This window comes from Ovis aries, chromosome 3, assembly GCF_016772045.2.
Source record: "Ovis aries strain OAR_USU_Benz2616 breed Rambouillet chromosome 3, ARS-UI_Ramb_v3.0, whole genome shotgun sequence".
Taxonomy (NCBI): Eukaryota; Metazoa; Chordata; class Mammalia; order Artiodactyla; family Bovidae; genus Ovis; species Ovis aries.
In genome coordinates this window covers 150,288,606-150,308,157 of record NC_056056.1, presented here as the reverse complement: position 1 = coordinate 150,308,157, position 19,552 = coordinate 150,288,606, and the positions used below count along the sequence as shown (strand labels likewise).

General features: G+C 39.5%; 1 protein-coding gene across 7 annotated transcripts in view; it reads left to right on the top strand.

Annotated features, from left to right (window-relative positions):
• Positions 1 to 19,552, top strand: part of FRS2 (fibroblast growth factor receptor substrate 2) — a 152,132-nt gene that overhangs the window by 30,127 nt on the left and 102,453 nt on the right. For 3 of the 7 annotated variants that reach the window (XM_042246927.2, XM_012174584.5, XM_060412800.1), the window contains exon 1: positions 11,385 to 11,526. The gene's annotated coding sequence lies outside the window, so the exon portion shown is untranslated. Of the gene's footprint in view, positions 1 to 1,347; positions 1,732 to 11,384; positions 11,527 to 11,852; positions 12,230 to 19,552 lie in introns of those variants that run through there. The other 4 variants (XM_060412803.1, XM_060412802.1, XM_042246926.2 and 1 more) reach the window with 2 other exon arrangements.

The following is a 19,552-nucleotide window of genomic DNA, read 5'->3' as shown; positions in this document are numbered from 1 at the left end:
CATTTATACAGAGAGAATGAAAAAAAAATATGGCCTGATTCTGATCAGATGCTGCTTGTTTCTCCTTACACCATGGGTTTCTGTTCTATGTCATTTCCTTTGAAGTCAGTGGGAGCTCTGTGCAGGACGGCAACTCGAACACCGGCCTCTATACATGAAGGTGAGAACTGCCATTACGATAAACTACTCGGCAATGTGGTGGAGGGAACATTGGTTTAACACACTTGGTGGCTACCCTGCAGATCCCACTGTCTGTGAGAGCTTTGTTCCACCGGAGCAAACAAGAACGTTTTGAATCTTGACATACAAGGGCTCATTCAGCAGAGCATCCCCTGTTATGAGAGGAGGCACAGTGCTGGGCAGACATTGCAGTTTTTAGCCAGTACACTGAGGGCATTTCTCTCAGATTCTCTCCATCTGTAAAGAGACTGTTTTCAAGACCCCAAAATGGTTTTCTATAGATTGGAGAGATGTATAAATATTTTCACATGTTTGTATTCACAAATAATGGGGGGCAAACCACAGTCATATGAACGTAGCCAGACCTTTCCAATATGGAAAGAAAAAAATTCTTTGCAGATTATAGCTGAGTGTGTTATTTGGTGAAAAGCAGAATCCTCTTGCAATGTAGGAGACTCCAGAGGCACGGGTTCAAATGGCAACCCACTCCAGCGTTTTTGTGGGAAATCCCAAGGGCAGAGAAGCCTGGTGGGCTACAGTCCATGGGGTCATAGAGAGTCGGACATGACTGAGCACACACATATTTAAGTATCATTAGTGCCAAGACTGAAGAAACCTGCTGTAGAGCTTGGAATAGGAACAATGAGAGAAACTTTGACATAGAAAAGGTATTGGAAATGAAGAAAAAAGCACATTTGCTTTCTGTCTCAGGAGCATTATTCTGATCATTAACCCACAGAAACTTTTTGCCTTTCACAATGAGCTATGTATCATTTTTTAGGACTCCAAATCAAATAATGGTTTCAGGTTGTTATTCAACAAGCACTGAAATGAATAGAGGTCAAAGAGCAAATTGCCTAAATCGATGGGTGAATTTTCCTACAATCCCATGCCTTGACTTTGAAAAGTGATGCCCCCTTACTGATTCCTTCATCACATGCTTCTGCTTCTGTCTCCAGGCCCTTGATTAAGCTGTTGCATCCACCGGTTTCAAGGCCCTTGACTTCTAAGGACCCCCCTCAGAGCAGAACACTAGCATTTTGTATTTGTAATTTCTCCAAGAGGATAGCACTGGAGTGGAGGAGCTATTTTTTACTTAGAGTTTTGTATTCGTTTTCATAAAACTTGTATCTACTTCTATATATAGAATACCCTTTCTTTCCACAGGTGATTAGCATGTAGACAATATTTAAATCTTTGGGACTGGATAAGATCATCAAGGGAAGAGATGGAAATGGAGGAGAAGAGAAAGGACTGAGTTCTGGAGCACTCCAAATCTAAGAAACTATGAGAAGAGAAAATATATCTGGGAGTTCATCCTGAAATAATACACATGGAGCAACATCGTTCTTTGAAATAAGAGTTGTAATATGATAGTTATGAACGATTCTAGTTTGTGAACATGCCTTTTTTGAATAAGCAGTCCTCAACAAAACTTCCTGACTTACTGCTGCTCTCAATTCATCCTTCTTCCAATCTATTCAACATACTGCTTAGATTAACCTTGGATTAACTTTAGTTATTTGTACCTGGATGAAAATGAAAAATTGGGTAAGTATAATATATTATATTTATATGATGAAATATAGTGTAGTTACAATTTTTAATAAGAAAATATTTGGAGGATAATGTTAATGAATTAAGCATACTCTCAGTTTACACACACACACACACACACAAATATATATACCAGAAAAACTGCTATTAGTTTATCCATCAAAAGTATAGTGTGTTTCTGAATGGTTGGTTTTCAGGTGACTTTGATTTTTATGCTTTTCTGTGTTTTCTAAGTTTCTTCTTGGCCACAAGGCATGCAGGATCTTCATTCCCCCACAGGGATGGAATCCTTGGCCTCTTCAGTGGAAGCGTGATTCATAATCATTGGACTGCCAGGGAAGTTCTGGTTTGACTTTTTTTTTTTAATTGAATATATTTGATGTGTGACATTGCATAAGTTTAAGATGTACAGCATGTTACTTTGATCCATTTATACATTGTAATATGATTGCTGATGTAGTGGTATTTATCATATTACCTAATTATATGGCAATGTTTTGTCTGTATTCATTATCCTGTGTGTTAGATCTCAGCGGCTCATTCACTACTCATTGCAAATTTGTACCCTTAAACACCACGACTCTTATCCATCCCCCAAACCCCCTATCCCCGCTGCCCTGGCTCCTGGTATACATGATTTCAGTCTGTTTTTTTTACAGGTTTAACTTTTTAAGATTCCATTTATAAGTGATACTGTACTTATCTCGCTTAACATAATGTGCTCAAGGTTTGTCCACGTTATTGCAAATAGAAGGATATACTCCTTCCTCTTGGCTGAATAATATCCTATTATGTATATGTACCTCATCTTTTTTTAACCCATTCATCCATTAATGGACATTTGTGAAATGGAAAGTGAAGTATTAGTGGCTCAGTTGTGTCCAACTCTTTGTGACCCTATGAACTGTAGCCCACCAGGCTCCTCTGTCCATGGCATTCTCCAGGCAAGAATATTGGAGTGGGTTACCATCTCCCTTCACCAGTTCACCAGTTCACCAGGGGATCTTCCCGACCGAGGGACTGAACCCAGGTCTCTTGCATTGCAGGCAGATTATTTACTGTCTGAGCCACCAAAGAAGCCAATAGGTGCTACATCATTTTTTTAAAAATCCATTCATACTTTTATGGGTATTTGGGTGAGTTTTCATGTCTTGGCTATTGTGAGTAATACTCTGATAAACATTTTTTCATTTTCTGTAGGTCTATTCTCAGAAGTGGAATTGCAACTTTGATTCTTTACTACCTACAAAGATAATATTCAAATATCTTAACTTAGTAGTCAGACCCTGCAGACTAGACGCCCAAGCTCCTTATCCAGCATCTTTGTTTCAGTTAAAAGGATCTGCTCAAGGTCTCTGGATGCGCTCTGTATTTTCCTACCTCCATGTGTTTCTGAAAGCTGAAATCCTTTTTATTTCCTTCCTTACCCTATAATTTCTACAAGTCCTTTAAGATACTATTCAAGTTCCACCTCTTACTTGGTCCCAAGAACATTAATAATGGAAGAGGTTTTAGAAATTAGGGCTCTATTATTTATTCAGCATTCACCACAGGATGCTTAGCATTATCGTGTCTCTAACTTATCTTCCCAACTGACATTTTGATTCTTTCGTACAGGTTCTGGGACTTAGAGTTCTTGGTATTCCCTGACATCCTTGTGTCTTATTCACTGTAAATGTGTAATAAATATTTGCAAAAGGTTAGACCCAAGGTTATTTCAAATATATGCATACACATACACATTAATATGTGTACAAATATATACATATACTGGAGAAGGAAATGGCAACCCACTCCAGTAGTTTTGCCTGGGGAATCCCATGGACAAATGAGCCTGGCGGGCTACAGTCCATGGGGTCACAAAGAGTCAGACATGACTGAGCTACTAACACACACACACACACACATATACATTTTAAAATTTGAAATAACTCTGGATCTTTTTACATCTGTGTTTGTATCTTCAAAATGCATTGCGCTTATTCCACAGTTAATTTACTCTAAAGGAAACATTTTAAATACATGTAGTTATAAACCATTGCTGAAGCATTCTTTCTTCCCTCACAGAAGGTCATTGGTCTTCTCTTCAGGGAATGTTCTCTTCTGTCTACTGAAATACAATGTAGCTTTACTTTTCTTCTTTATTTCCTGATCCCAAATATAATCTCCACACATGCACTATCTTTGTAGGTGAAATACTTCCTGCCTCAGTGAAATCCAGCTCCCAAATGAATTTCTGTTGGTTTAGAGAGCAACTTGAGGATTCTGCATTTGGCACCATTCAGTTTCCTTGGCATCTCTCCACAGTCACCATTTAGAAAACTCCAGGTCGGCAGGATTTCAATCCATCATACACTCTGTGGAGATTAAAAAAGGATTGCATTACATTGGCTTGAAAATGTGATGGAAAATGAAATTTGCTTTACCAAGAAAGGAAGCTTTTGAAACTCAAATTGTTCTAATAGGACCTTTATACAGAGATTTTTGAGTAAAATGGCATAGATAGTGAAAGTTCCTTCTTATTTAGACTGTCACTATATAAGCATCACAATTTTAAAAATCACTCACATGAATAGAGAAAGCTACAAAACAATATGATTATGTTTATGGTCTTAATTATAAAGCAAGCTTGGATTAAGATCTTAAGAAAAGTCCTAAGTACTGAAGAGATTATAATGCATATAAAATAATATCCTATTATTTACTTTAAGATTAAACCATCTTAAAGTTAAATAAGTGTGAGGAAGTCCCAACAAGGTGCAATTATTTTCTATCTATGCATTTGTAAAAATAGCAAATTCTTTACAAAAAATTTTTTTGGGTTCTGGTTTGCTGGTGCCTTAAATACATACTTCATCTGCCTCTTGGGTAATTCTGCTTATATAAATGTAAATGTATTAAAAAAGGTCTGGAAAGGAGCATGCCAAATCATTAACAGTGGTTACACCTGAGGAGTGGGCTAGGGAATGGGGGACATTTTATTTTTCCATTTTATTCTATTTTTCCCCCTAATCACCTATAGTCATTTTATTTCATGCACAGTCATTAAAAACTAACATGCCAGTAGAGTAAAATACCTCATCCTTTTTTTTCTATCAAAATTTCATATTAAAGTGCTTGTATTTGATACAAGTGAATGCACTATAGAGATGCAGTATATGTAATGTATAGAATGTAATATAGAAATCATCCTTCAAATTGCATTGATTTTTCTTTCTCTTTCATCCAATAACATGGTTAGACAGCTGCTCACTCTTAGTTTTTTCCCCTATATTTCTGCTAATAATCATCACCACTAACATCCATTGAGCTCTTTCAGTCTGCCAGGCACTGGTACAGAGCTCTGTGTGTATTATTTTAAATATTTTAAAATTTTATTTGGATTCACTAGGTCTCATAGTTTGGCTTTCCTGATGCCTCAGCAGGTAAAGAATCCTCCTGCAATGCAGGAGACACAGAAGACTTGGGTTTGGTCCCTGGGTTGGGAAGATCCCCTGGAAGAGGACATGGCAACCAACTCCAGTATTCTTGCCTGGAGAAGCCCATGGACAGACTAGTCTGGAGGGCTACAATCCAAAGGGTTTCAAAGAGTTGGACAAGACTGAGTGACTAAGCACAGGGTCCTAGTCATGGCACACAGGATCTTCATGGGAGCACTGAGCTTTCTAGTTATGGCCCGTGGACTTAGTTGTCTGGGGCATGTTCCCTGACCAGGAATTGAACCTGGGTCTGCGGCATTGCAAGGCAAATTCTTAACCACTGGACTCCAGGGAAGTCGCTCCATGTATTAATTTGTTGAACTCTCACAACAAACCCTGTGAAGTGGGTATTATTATTATTGTCATTTTACAGTTGAAGAAAAAAAGGGAGGCCACACAGCTAGCAAGTGATGGAACTGAACTATGTCTCTGGCCTTCTGACTTCAGATTCCATATAGGAAAGAGGGAGGGAGAGGAACTAGTTTGTGGTTTAAAGTTTTTTCTTTATTTCATAGCTGGCATATACACTTTTGTCTAATTGGGAGGTGACTAAAGGCATCTGGGTCTGGTTGATGTGTTGGCTGAAAATTACTATGATTATGAGGATGATTATTATAGTATTTAGTAATTATGCAGTGCTTTATACTTCAAAGAGCTGTGCTTTATAATCATTTATTAGCTATGTCTCACATCTCTACAATATAAAGATGTACTTATCATGCATTTTTGTAGATGGAGAAACTGAGGCAGAGTAAGATGGGTTACATCCATCTTCATAAGGAAGTGTGAAGGTAGTATGCAACTTGCTGAGACTTGCTAAACAGGACAATAGTTTAGTTTTTTACGCCTTTTAAAAGAAAATGTAAGTTCCAAATTTTTTCTCCATTTAAAATTACATATTAAATGTAAAATGCTGATGACATATTTGAATGTTGATGAGGAATGTTGATGACCATTCCTCTAATTTTAAGCTTTTATTGCATTTGTGTCAATGTGACTTTTTTGCTCAAATTCAACCTTGCTATCTCCCATTTCTCTACACAAGCATAATTTGACTACAGATACTGGTTTCCAGTGTCCATATTATATCACTTCAAATTGCTTCCATTGTCTTTAAAAGATGCCTATTTTTCACCACATGCATAGGACTCTTTAAGATAATTTGCAATAAAAACAAACAGTGTAAGAATTATATTGGAATTAAAGGAAATCTTGGACATCTGCAGTTTGTACACTTCAAAACTGAAGATTATAAACGTGTCAGTATGACTTGGGATAAAAGGGGGAGAGAGATGAGAAGGATCTGTGTGGGTTTAATATAGCACCCTATAAAAGGCCTGGAAGAGATACATGGATTCTTCTATAAATCTAGTAGTCTCTTTCGTTTGGGAGGCAGTCATGACCATAGCACATGGGAAAGGCTCAATAAATATTAATTTAGTGGTTAAGACCATGTCTCTGGAGACAGACTGCCTGGGTTCTAATCATGGCTCCATTACTTGCGTGTTACCTGAACTAGCTGTGCTTTTGTTTCTTCATTCAGGAAAAAAAAATCACAACCCATAAAGTTAATCACGAAGTTTATTTAAGTATTTGTTATTATTTGTCATTTCTGTTTCCAAGGCACTTGACAAATAACATCAGCTACAATGCCTGTAAAATGTTGGTGGTAATCGTATTTATAATCTGATGCCTGAGCTTGCTTGGCTAGTTTAGAAATGGTACAACATGGTACCCCACAATTTTCTACCCCAGAAAAACAATTTAAAATTACCTCAAAATACATATTATATAAGGCAGAATTCTATTTTTTCTTTCTCTAAGATTCCCATATGATTCCACACACCAGTGGTTCCAACCTCAGTGTGCGCCATGAAGATTTCATGTGTGAGTGAAGCCAACTCATTGTACTACTGAAAAAAGAGCTGCACAGGAGCTAAGGGCATTGACACTTTGTGGGATGCCTGCCCAGTTTGCCATAGTGTCCAAATTTTCAAGAGACACCAGAAATTGGGATTGTTATTTTACATGACATTACTCAATTTAAGATTTTTGACTCAATTTATTTCTTGGTATAGAACTCTGTGGGTCAAACAACACAGTTGAGGCCATTTGTCAAATCTCTGCCAAATATACTAGTACGTAGATATGATAGATACGAGTATGCTGTGCTCTTATTCAAACCGGTTTTTAAAGCACTTGTGCCAAGACATGAATAAAAGGTAAAGAAGATGAAAATATGACAAAGCCTTCATGAAACTCACAAGTCTAGTGGAGTGGTAGGCAATAATGTCGCAGAAGAGAGTGAAAAATGGCATAGCAGAGTGTGGAACCCAGGACTTAAGCCTGGTGATTTAAGTATTTGATCAGGCCTACATTAAAACAAACAAACAAAAACCACAAAGAACCCCATTATTTCAAAAGTTGGCAAACTGGTGGACACCCAAGTAGATGGCTCTTTCGTTTAACAAAACACCTGAATGGATTTTTGGGGTGGGAGCTATGCATAGACAGGGCGACAGCCTTGCACAGTTCCAGCGGGACCATTCCTATTGTGCCCTGTGCAATCGGCACCCCCTTGAGCACCATTTAGGTTGTATTCTTTGTGAATGGTACCTTCTGGAATTGTGCAAGTTGGCAACTCTGTCAACAAAGATAGGCCTAGAGTCTGGTCTGAGAGCAGGATTGAGAGCTAAATCCTTCTACATAATAAAGTGGGAGGAATTTTAAGTCTTTGCTTAGCGGGTGGAGGCAGGAGGGTGGAGGGATGCTTGTAATGGGGAAAAGAAAAGCGTTTGGAGAAAAGATGTTTAGGATGAGGATGGGCCAGCAATGTAACAACAACCTGGAGCCTATGAACCTGGTGAGAGATTTCTTGTAATTTTTAAGAGAGATACATATACTCCTTTGTTATCCTCTCTAACCTCCAGTAGATACTGATAAATGAAGTCAAATGCTTTTTCTGTGGCATCAGCTATAATCTTTGAACCTCTTAGGTACGAATTGGGAGATAACCACGAAAGACTCAGTGCTCAGGCTCACGTAGCAACACTTGGCTAAACATATTAGCACTATAATAACTTGTCTTTTTATTGCTTTTCTTCAAAAAAGTTCAGAGTACTTATGCTTTTATTTCCTCATTTGTTCTAACATTCCAGTGTGGAAGGGGGAGATTTATGATAACATTATTTAGAGATGGAGAAATTGAAATAGAGATTAAATCGCTTACTCAATGTTGCATAGTTGGGGTGGTGAAGCCCACAGCGGAATTTGGTTCCACAAGCTCCTGCCACGAAGTAGAGAGATCATGAGTTTTGGAATTAGAGGGATCTTTGTTTGAACAACCCTGATTTCTCCCCCTTAATAAGAATGTGGCCTTTAAGTCAATTACTTCATCTAAGCCTCAGTTTTTCTCTTCTGTACAATTAAGGCCATAAAACCTCACAGTAGGGTAGTGAAGATCAATTTAGAAAATGCAGGTTAAGCCCTTGTACAGAGTAGTTTGCAAATGATATTAGTTCCACCTCCAACCCAGTAGTATCTGGTTAAATTTCAGTACAAATTGACAGTAATCAAAAAAGAATCCTATTAATTTTTTTTCTAGCCTCCTCTCCTACTGAAAGCAAAACATAAATAAATCACTTAATTTACTGGGAAGAACTTTTGCTTCAGTAGAGTTATTTCTGTTGGGGATAATTAGAAAAAAAAGGTGGGGGGTGGGGATTTGTGGAAGACAAGATAGTGGAGTACAGAGGTTCTAAAGCTTGAGAATGTATCAGAACCACTGAGAAGGCCTGTCAGAACACAGACAGCTGGGCCCCACACCAGTTACAAGGTCTGGAGTGAGGCCTAATAATTTGCATTTGTAACAAGTTCAAAGATGATGTTGATGATAGTAGTCCAGAGACTACAGTTCAGAGAAGCACTAGCATGGCTAAGTGAAATTCTGGGGGTGAGGTCCAGCCCTCTGTGTTTTGACATGACCTTTCGGTGATTCTGATGCATTCACAAAACTGAGAACCTCTGGCATAGTGGTGAAAAAGCAGCTGAGGAGGAAGACTCACATTCAAATCCTGGCTGCACCAGTTACTAGTTAGATGACCAGATTCAATGACAAACCTGCAGCGCCACTGCATCCAGCAGGGAGCCTGACAATGTCTGCGATTCAGGGTTCCTCTCGCTATCCCTCTAAGCCCTCGGTGGAAAGTAGTGAGTCCTGCCAGGCCAGACTATGTTTTTTACTTCTTCACACTCCAAGGCACGAAAGGCTGATAAATTTGGCCATTAGAAAAGTATTTACAAACATTTCTGTGATCACAGAAAGAAAATAAGGCAGCACTGTTAAAAAAAAAAAAAAAAAAGCCAAAAGCAAAGGCATTGTTTGCATCTTTCAATTCGTAATAACAGGTTGTGAACTATTTTCATTTCCCCTGACTTTCTTAGCAGAAAATTTAAAAAATCTTCCTCTTCCTCCCCCACAGTTTTAAGAGATGCTTGTAAATTTGTTTGGCAGATAGTATGCATGCTAAGCGCTCCCTGCCAGTCCCTGACCCAGAATCTAGCCTCAAATACAGAAACTACCTCAGATGTTTGGTGCCTTTCTGATTTTGTGGCTGAGGAATCCTTTTTTCCATCTCCTTTTCATGCCTGTCCTCTGTCTCTGGGTCCTCGAACTGTCTCAGCTCACAGTGTCACAAGTACCCAGGCTGGCCCCAGGACATTGTTTGGCTCACCTACCTTCATTTTTCCCATTGCAAAAACCTCTGTTGTTTAGTCCCTAAGTCAGCACCGACTCTTCCGCGACCCTATGGACTGCAGCCTGCCAGGCTCCTCTGCCCATGGGATTTGCCAGGCAAGAATACTGAAGTGGGTTGCCATTGCCTTCTCTAGGGGATCTTCCTGACCCAGGGATTAAACCCATGTCTCTGGCATTGCAGGGGGATTCTTTACCACCGGTACTCTTGGGAAGCCCTCTACTCTTTTATTTCCTTATTTCCTTCACTAACCTTTTCAAACACCTATGAGTAATCTGTAGTTTTCCAAATTACCTCCTTCTAGAGTGATTCCACTGGAGGAAAAACTGTTCCTATTAGTGACAAGGTATGAGAATGGTTGATTTTTACCCAGACCAGGTGGTGCTAGTGGTAAAGAATCTGGCTGCCAATGCAGGAGACGCCAGTTCCATCCCTGGGTCGGCAAGATCCCCTAGAAGAGGGCATGACAACCCACTCCAGTATTCTTGCCTGAAGAATGCCATGGACAGAGGAGCCTGGTGGGCTACCGTCCATAGCGTTGCAGAGAGTCGGACTCAACTGAAGCAACTTAGCACACAGCATTTTCATTTTGAGTTCCTCTAACAATCCAGAGATGATTATATACGTGTGCGTGTGTGCACATGCAAACACACATACACAGAGACTATATTAAACATATCACAAAGGAGGAAAACTGTCCTAGAGAGGTAAAGTAACTTGCCCAGGGTGAAAAAATAAAAGTATAAAATAACAGGACCCAGGCAGTAAGCTTCCAGTTTCCCAGTTCTTGGCCTCAAGTGATGCAATAAAGGAATATAATTTGATTCCTGTCCTCAAAGAACTTAAAACTCGTGTTAGGGATGGGTGAAATTTATACACACAACATGAGTTAAAATAAAATCAAGAACTAATGTTTGCGGTATCGGGTTTGGTCTATTTAGACCGGTATCCTCCTCTGCCAGAAGTAAAGGACAGCACCAACCTCAAGGGATTTGAGGACGATTAACTAACCTAAGCACCAAAAAGCTTACTACAGTGTCTACCACGCAAATAAATGTTTAGTAGTATTTTTAAAGGAGGCAAAGTGGGGTGGTAAGAATACTGGAGAGGGTCGGAAGGCGGGTGAAGGCGCTGGACCTTTGCACCTAAATCTTCTGAGCCTCAGTTTTCTCCTCTGTAAAATCAGGTGGCCTGAGTAGAACACGTCGAAGAGCTGTAAACGATTCACCCGGAGTTTGGGGAAAGGCGGAGCCGCGGGGCAGAAAGGGTTAGCAAGGAGCCCGGGGGCGGCTTTGCGGGCGCCGGCGGCAGAGGCCCCGCCCCGTCCCGCTTGGGAGGCCCTGGCAGCTCCAGCCCGCGAGCAGTTCCGGTGCCAAAACCCTTCCCTCCCCCGCTCCCCCGGAAGTGCTTTTCTAGGGTTCGGGCCGTAGAGAGGCCTTGTAGGCACAGCCGCTGAGGCTTGGTCGGCTCTGAGGAGGGGCTCCTATCCGTGTGGGAGCCCAGGGTTTAGCGCCGGTCGACCCGCGCCTTGGCCCCTCTCACCTCCCGGGCCGACGGTGAGTGGCCGGGGGAGTGAACTGCGACGGCCGCGGGCCGCGTCGGGGCTGGCGCTCTCGGGCCCCCGCTAACCCGCTCTGGGCTCCAGGCTGCGGGCTGGGCTGTCGGGGTTCGAGAAAGGGGGTTGTCGACCGCCGCGGTTTTCGCCGAGCCAGGGGGACTGGAAGGAGCGGGCGGTGGGGGCCGTGGGGTGGGCGGGGCGGAGCCAGGGAGTGGGTTCCCGGAGCTGTTGTTGCTGTTGGGAGAGTTAAGAATGGGCTGGGCCTCTGTCCATCCAGCCCCCTCATTTCTGCTCCCCTATATCCTCTCGCTGTCTCTGGGATTTGGTTTTTCTGTGTCCGACCCGGGGCTGGGAATCTGGACGTCAGATTCAATCGTGGGCTGTAGTTGACTTTGGCGATCTCTAGGTCTGTCGTCCGGCTCAGTAATTAGCTGGGGTCCCAGGAGTGTCGTCTCTTCGGTCCCAGGGCGGGGCGATGCGTGTGTAGACACCAGAGATCTTCTGCAAGGCTTTCCGTCTAGACTGGTGTAGGGGTTGCTCAGGATCGGTTTGGACTGCGCTTGGGACCGGTGTTGCAGGCGTAGGGCAGTGTGGCACCAGCATGCCTCCCATGATCTTTACTCACTGGAAAGCTTACTCAAGCTCTTGTTGAAGTCACTTCTTAAAACAACAAACTTGCTTGAGGAAAATCAGGAGTTCAGGTAAGTTCCCTTATTTTCTCCGCCGACGTTAGGAATGATGCTACTCTCTAATCGGCACTCCTAATTTCTGTGGCTATCTGAAGTCAAAGTGGTTTGGTGAGTTCAGTCTGCGGTTGTTGTAAGAATTGACTGCGTAGGGTTGGAGAATTATTATACCCTCCCTTTCTTAAAGTTTGTTTACCTTCATGTTTGGAATTGTCATTTTTCTTAACTTTTAAAGAAAAATTGTGCCCTGTAACTCCAAGGAGATTCCTTAGACTGTTACAGCTGTTGCTGCAATGCAGAGGTTCACACAGGTGGCCAGAGGTGTTTTTGTTGTTGTTGTTTTTTGCTGTTGTTTTATAATATTAGATGTTTACTTCAGATAAATTGAGTCTTTCGTAGAGGAGAAAGTGATGTAGGTCGTTGTTTTTAGCGAACAGGTTTTAGGTAATAAACAGCACCCGAAAGGTTTGTAGGAAATACGATTTCCCACATTTACTAGTGATTTTAAAATTATGATCATAAAGGAATACAGTTACTGTTGATTTTGACTGCCAGCAGATAACCATTACTTTTGCGGTGCAGAGCATATGCTCACCACCTTTGTGAAACCAGTGACACTTTCCTGTACTTCTCATCTTGTGCTTGTATTAGGACTTATGCTCTAGTTTTTTTGGGAGTACTTGGCTCATTCTCCTTCCACCACCGGAAGGGAGTAATCTCATGAATTAGGGAAAATAGACTGAAGTGACTATTCAGGGAGCTGTCTTATGCACAAGAAAATTGATTTCACCATTGTTGATCTTCTACAGGTAAAGGGTGGATGATTTTTAAAGTCCCTGCAAAAGATTGTGGAGTGAAGACTAGTTGCCCAACTTTTAGATTTAGATAGAAACTGTAGATTCTCAGCTATTTGAAGTGCTTGGGATATTGAAATTGAGAGGATCTGGAAAAGGAGTCAGGTTAGATATGGTTATGAATTCGTACTGAAGGTGTGATAGTGTGTTTTGAAGGCAAAGATTTCAAGAATTGTAAGAATAGAAAAAGGAAAAATCAGCTGCCCAAAGTAAATTTAATTATGCTCACGTTAATTCAGCAGATACTGAACATTTGCATTGGAAATTATATTATTCAAGTCAGTTCAACAGATATTGCTGTGTTAGGCATCAAAGTTTGTTAGGCAGCCATGTAGGAGCAAGAAAAGATACAGCCATAACAACTAAGCTTCATGTTTTGGCAGTAATTTTCTAAGGTGTGTCAGAAGTCATGAAGAGCGTATTAAATATTTAGGCATATTAAATTTTTTTTTTCTAATTGGAGATGAGTGCTTTGTGCTTCATGAAAACCACTGCTAGGCATTAGAGGATGCAAAGATTAAGTCTTGAGTCTTAAGGAATTTGAAATCTAGGAGATGTCATATATTTGTATAATAATTTACAGCATATAAAAATAAATACTTCCTATGTGAGTAGTTTGACCTAAGTTTGGAGTTGTACGAAAGGAAAATGGGTTCATTTTTATCTAGAGTAAAATGGAAGGTGGTAGAGGTATAGTAATGCTTTTAAAGTTAGCTTTGAAGCTATTTTTTATTGAGCATTTCATGCATACCAGGCTCTGTGCTAGTTGCTTTACATACCTTTTCTAAGCTTCACAACAATATCTGAGCATATTTCTTAATAATGAGGTCACTGATACTTAAGTGACTTATCTGAACTCTGTAGTAGCAGGTAACTGAGCCCTAGTTTGAATACAAGTCTGTCTAGGGCCAAAACCTGTGTGTTTTTGCTACAACATGCTAATCCCAATAAACCAGCAGCCTGAGTTCAACATTACAGAGGGTAAGACTTTCTAAGACAAAAATTTAGGGGCTGGAAGTAGGTGGATGAAGAAGGCTTTTTAAATAAAGGGAATGATGTGAGCACAAGTATGGAGGTGGGAAAGTTCATTATGTACTCAGAGGAAAGTATGTAGACCAGCTTACCTAGGATATAGGGTTCATTTTGGGGAATAAGAGATGAGGTTTGAAATATAAATTGGGACTAGATTGTAGAACATGTTTAATGCTGTATTTCAGAGTATTTGGGAGGTAATGAGAAACTACCAAGGTTTAATAGTGTAGCATGTAGAATGATTTGTTGTATAAAGCCAATTTTCAAGAGAATATAAATAATAGGAAAAGGCAGTGAGGGTATCATGATTTAGGTAGGTGGGCGGGAGTAGGGATTGTTGAGAAAGATTTGGAGGAATTGGAGGCTGAAGATTACACTCATTTTGATTGTAGGTGACGGCACTGGTGGTATTACTAAAAATATGGGCAAGGAGGTGCATAGTGAGATCAGTTTTTAGTATAGTGAGTTTTTTATATACTTAACAAACACTGAAAATAGTCAGAATTCTTTGAAAATATGGGTTTGGAGTTCATGAGAGAGGTCAGTGCCAGGCATATATTAAACATTGGTGTAGAGAATAATATAAATAGATGTATTCATTGAATCTGTTTAAGAAGATGAAAGAGTCAAGGGAGAGTCTAGACCCTCCCCCCCCCCAAAAAAAAACCCCTTTATTTTAGATGGCATCTGTTTAAAACAGAAGGAAAAAACGCTAGATAGATAGATGGATAGATAGTTTTATTCAGTGAGTAAAAATTTTGGTAGTCTGTGTACTGCTCCCTCACATTGTCGACTCAAATGGCGTAGAAAGAATCTGATCATTGAAAATCTGATTGGGAAACAACTTTCTTGCTGTACTCCTAAGAATACTGTGCTATCATTACTCTATCTCAGGGAGGAGGGACTGTTTCAGACTCATTTGGTTCAATGTCAGTCTTTGGTTACTTTAGAGCTGTTTGGTCGTTTCTTTTGGACATTTGTTGGCAAGTGATATGTGAGGATTTGGAAAATTCTCTGTCATTGTATTCTCTTTATATGTATGACTTTCAATTTTGGTTTCAATATCATTAATTTCTGATTATTCAAAGACAATTTTTGTCCCTCGGATTACTACTGGCTGCTAGCAGTGCCTTTCATAGAAAATGGTATTTAATTGCATATTTTTCTTCCAACTCCCTTTTGTAAGTACTTTTGATTAACATGAGTAGTTTTGTCTCTAATGTTTGGATTATTTTAGAGAGAATGATAAGACACTTACCATATAATGATACATATATTAAAAACTATTCATTTTAATTTTGAAAGTATTTAAGAGCTATATAGATGTATAAAATTTCCTGTGGTTTCCTGTTTAAATATTTAAGGGAACCTGTATATCGGTGTGTAAAAAAATGGTAGTTATTTGCAGAATGAGGCTTAGAGTTGTAACTTTTTGAGGGCAAGTTGATTATTTTTAGATTAAATTATTATGGAAGTGTTTATTTCCTTCTTGAGAATTAGTATATTCCTTTTGTTTTTTAGGAATATGTTTTTCACTCTTGTCACAGGCGCTTGGGAACATCCTGAGTCCTGTGTCAGTGTTGTTGGAGGCAGTGGGGTTTGTGTGTGCTTTGTCTGAGCTGGTTAGCTTAGTTGCAGTGAGCCTGGTATTAATAAGGCAAAGGTCAGGAGTTCCATTTAGCTTCAGTCTGAGCGATGGCCAGGGAGTACACCTCTCACTCCTGCCAGCTGTCTGGGACATTCCTCGGTTGTCGCTGGTCACAAAGGTGACTGGATTAGGATGGATTTTTTTTTTTTAAACCACTGGAAGAATATTAGAGGAAATTTAGCATAGTGATTAGGAACTCGGACTCTGGAATAAGACAGACCTATGTCATGAGTCTGCATAAAGTCCGGGAGTTGGTGATGGACAGGGAGGCCTGGCGTGCTGCAGTCCATGGGGTCGCAAAGAGTCGGACACGACTGAGCGACTGAACTGAACTGAACTAATGTCAGAATTCTTGGTCTGCGATCTTGGGAGAGCCTCTAAACCCCTCCAATGAAGAAAGCCTCGATTTCCTCATTATTGAATAGGTTAATATTTGGTTTGGGCATGTCCTACCATTGCTTTCTTTTTCCAAGTGGAGGTTAACTGCTTAGACCTGTGGTTCCCAAGTGCTGGACCGTGGAGTGGTGTCAGTCCACGACAGAGTTGTCACTTGTCTGAAGTGAAATGAGAATGAATGAACTTCTCAGAAAGCTACATTTATTGAATTTAGAAGATAATATGTTTTTCTAAAATTATCTTTTACCATTTTTGGTATCAGAATATTAATTTTTTAAATGAAATAATGGTGATAGTAATTGGTAGTTATTTTCTTTTTAAATGTCTTTGGCAGAATAAAAGTAACCACCCCCACCCCACTCCTTTTTTTTTTTTTTTTTAAGATTATGGCTCTGTGAAATCTAAAATCTTGGTTAAACAGAACCAGGAGATTAGGGAAGAGTACTCATTCAACATATTTATGCATATTCAAGGTTTGGCTTACAGTCTACCCTTCGATTACCCTATAGGGGTTGTATTGTCATTCTCACCTCATTGAATTTGAATTTGTCAAGTTTTACATGAATACCTACAGCATATTTCAAGGAGCAACTCAGATGGTTTTCAGTTGAGTTCAAACAACTTGCTCCAAATTATTTGTTTAAAGCTATGTTTCTCAACCAGAGTCCCAGGAGGAAACTGGTGAACTGTGGGGGCTGCCTGGGGGTGCTGCTGTCAGTCATTCCTCTGCTGATTAGCCAAGAAGATAAATAAGTCACTCGCCTTTGACATAGTGAAGTAGCAGAAACTGGCTTTCCTTTTCACCTCTTCTGTAGAATTGTTGAAGCTAGAGTTAGAAAAGCTTTATTTAATGTAGCAAGTAAACCTTGTATGCATATCAGTATTCGAAATGCTTTCTAGAGAAAGAGAATAATTCAGTGCTTTGCATAATTGGTTATGTAAGTGGAGCCTCAGAAGTCCTCCTGGGGACACAAAACAATTACTAGCATAAGCGGTTATTGAAATTGCATTCAGTTGTTTAGATGAGAAGCTTATTGACCCCCTGGTTCACGTAGAGTTGAGGCGAAAACTTAAGTTGCAAACCAAGCTTGTTAAATTAAGGCTTAGCATTTGTTTCCGTTGAGTGTTTTTGGTTAGGTAATTTAAAAAATTGGGAGTGCTGTAGAAATACTTAATTTGTGTTAGAATGCCTAAAGCAAAATGTTCAGGTTAAGCTGAAATAGCTTAGGACCTCTGTACTTTAATTTTAAAGAAAATTGGATGTTTGCTGCTTTAGATATTAAGGATGCTATTGTTTTATAGTTTTGTTATATATCTTTGATTCTGGTAAATGAAAAAAAATCACGTATATTCATTTATTTAATAATGCTTGCAATTTTCCTCTAAAGTGCTTCTAATGGCAGTAATGAATGGTATGCTCAGAAGTCTGGAGCTGTAGCCCAGAGTGCCCAGAGTGCACATTTCACGATGTCTGTAGCATTTAGTTTTAAAAATTCTTAGGAATTTTGCATTGCTGTTTTATATGTATGTAAACAGTGTTTTAAAGTGCTGCCAGCTAAAATTGGTGCCCCCAAGAAAGGTCATATGTTCATCCTGTGGATTTTTGTATTCACTTTGACATGGCTTGTATTACAATTTAGTAGCACTATGCTTAACTATTTAATTTTGGCTCATGAAAAAAATATCTTGTGTTCTGATGGTTTTGGTGGAACATGGGAGATGGTGAAAAGGTCTTCACACTTTCTGTATTTTTCTCAACAAACAGCAAACTATTTTAAACTACTGCTGAGGAGCTGTAGTTTCATAGAAATAACATGACTTTGAAAGGAAATTGAATAATTATAAAAGTAAGAACATCTGAAAAATTAAACATTGCTCAGTTATCAGTGTATTTCTAGTGTTATAAAAAATATAGCAACTTTGTCTAATAGAACTTACTGCAATGATGGAAGTGTTCTTTATCTGTACTATTTAATATAGTTGCCCTCATATGGGCCACTAAGCACTTAAAGTGTGTCTAGTGTTACAGATAAACTGATTTTTAAATTTTATTTAATTTTAATTAGTTTGAATGTGAACAGTTACTTGTGGCTACTATATTAGACAGTGCTGCTCTCTAGGGTTAGGAAGACAAGAGAAAGAGAGGTTAGTAATCTTCATGCCACCTCTCAGCTCAGTTATAGGCACTCCACAAGTAGTTCTTAAAGAAGATAATGAATCTTTTTATTGTTTCAGTTTTGAATACCAAGCTCTGGGGCATATTCTAGATTTTTAGGGAATGATTGCTAGCCTTTTTTTTTTTCTTGTTGATTTTTAAAATTTACTTTTATTACAGAAGCATATAGGATAATAAATGTACAGCTTAAATAATTGGCTTAAACAGTAGAACATTGCCTCTTTGAAGCCCCTCTGTACTTATCACCACTTGTGTTCTCTGATATGCTTCCTAAGTCACCATGATCTGAATTTTGTGTTAATCATTCCCTTGCTTTTCTTTTTAATTTTGGTTAATATATTTTTAAAAAATCCTTTTTCCTCTTTCTTCATGTTTGGAAGTTTGTAGTTTCCCTTTATTTTAGTTCTTCCTGACTTCCAACAAATTGTATATTCTTTTTGTTTTAAGCACTGTTGCTTTCATTTGCCTGTGTAATACACACATACACATACATACATACATACATACATACAAATGTCTTTGCTCATTTTCATTTGCGTCTTCAACTTCCTGTTGAGATCTGAGATCATTTTCTCCCTCCCTGAACATCCTTTAGAGGGTCTGTTATTTGAAAAACTTATTTGTTTGAAAGTCTTATTCCTGAAGGTGACTTTCCTGTGTGTGCATTCAATGCTAGCAATTATTATTATTTTTATTATAGATCTTGCTCCATTCTCTTCTAGCTTTTATTGTTTTTGAAAAATCAGTAATCGATGTGATTTGCCTTTGCTTTAAAGATACATTGGCCCTACACATCTGCAGGTTTTGCCTTGTTGGATTTAACCACCCATGAACTGAAATATTTAAAAAATTATAGGAAGTTTAAAAAGCAGAACTTGAATTTGTTGCATGTTGGCAACTATTTATATAGCATTTCCATTGTATTAGGTATTTTGAGTAATCTGGAGTATGCCCGAGGACATACATGCTGCTGCTGCTGCTAAGTCGCTTCAGTCGTGTCCGACTCCGTGCAACCCCGTAGATGGCAGCCCACCAGGCTCCGCCGTCCCTGGGATTCTCCAGGCAAGAACACTGAAGTGGGTTGCCATTTCCTTCTCCAATGCAGGAAAGTGAAAAGTGAAAGTGAAGTTGCTCAGTCGTGTCTGACTCTTAGCGACCCCATGGACTGCAGCCCACCAGGCTCCTCCGTCCATGGGATTTTCCAGGCAAGAGTACTGGAGTGGGGTGCCATA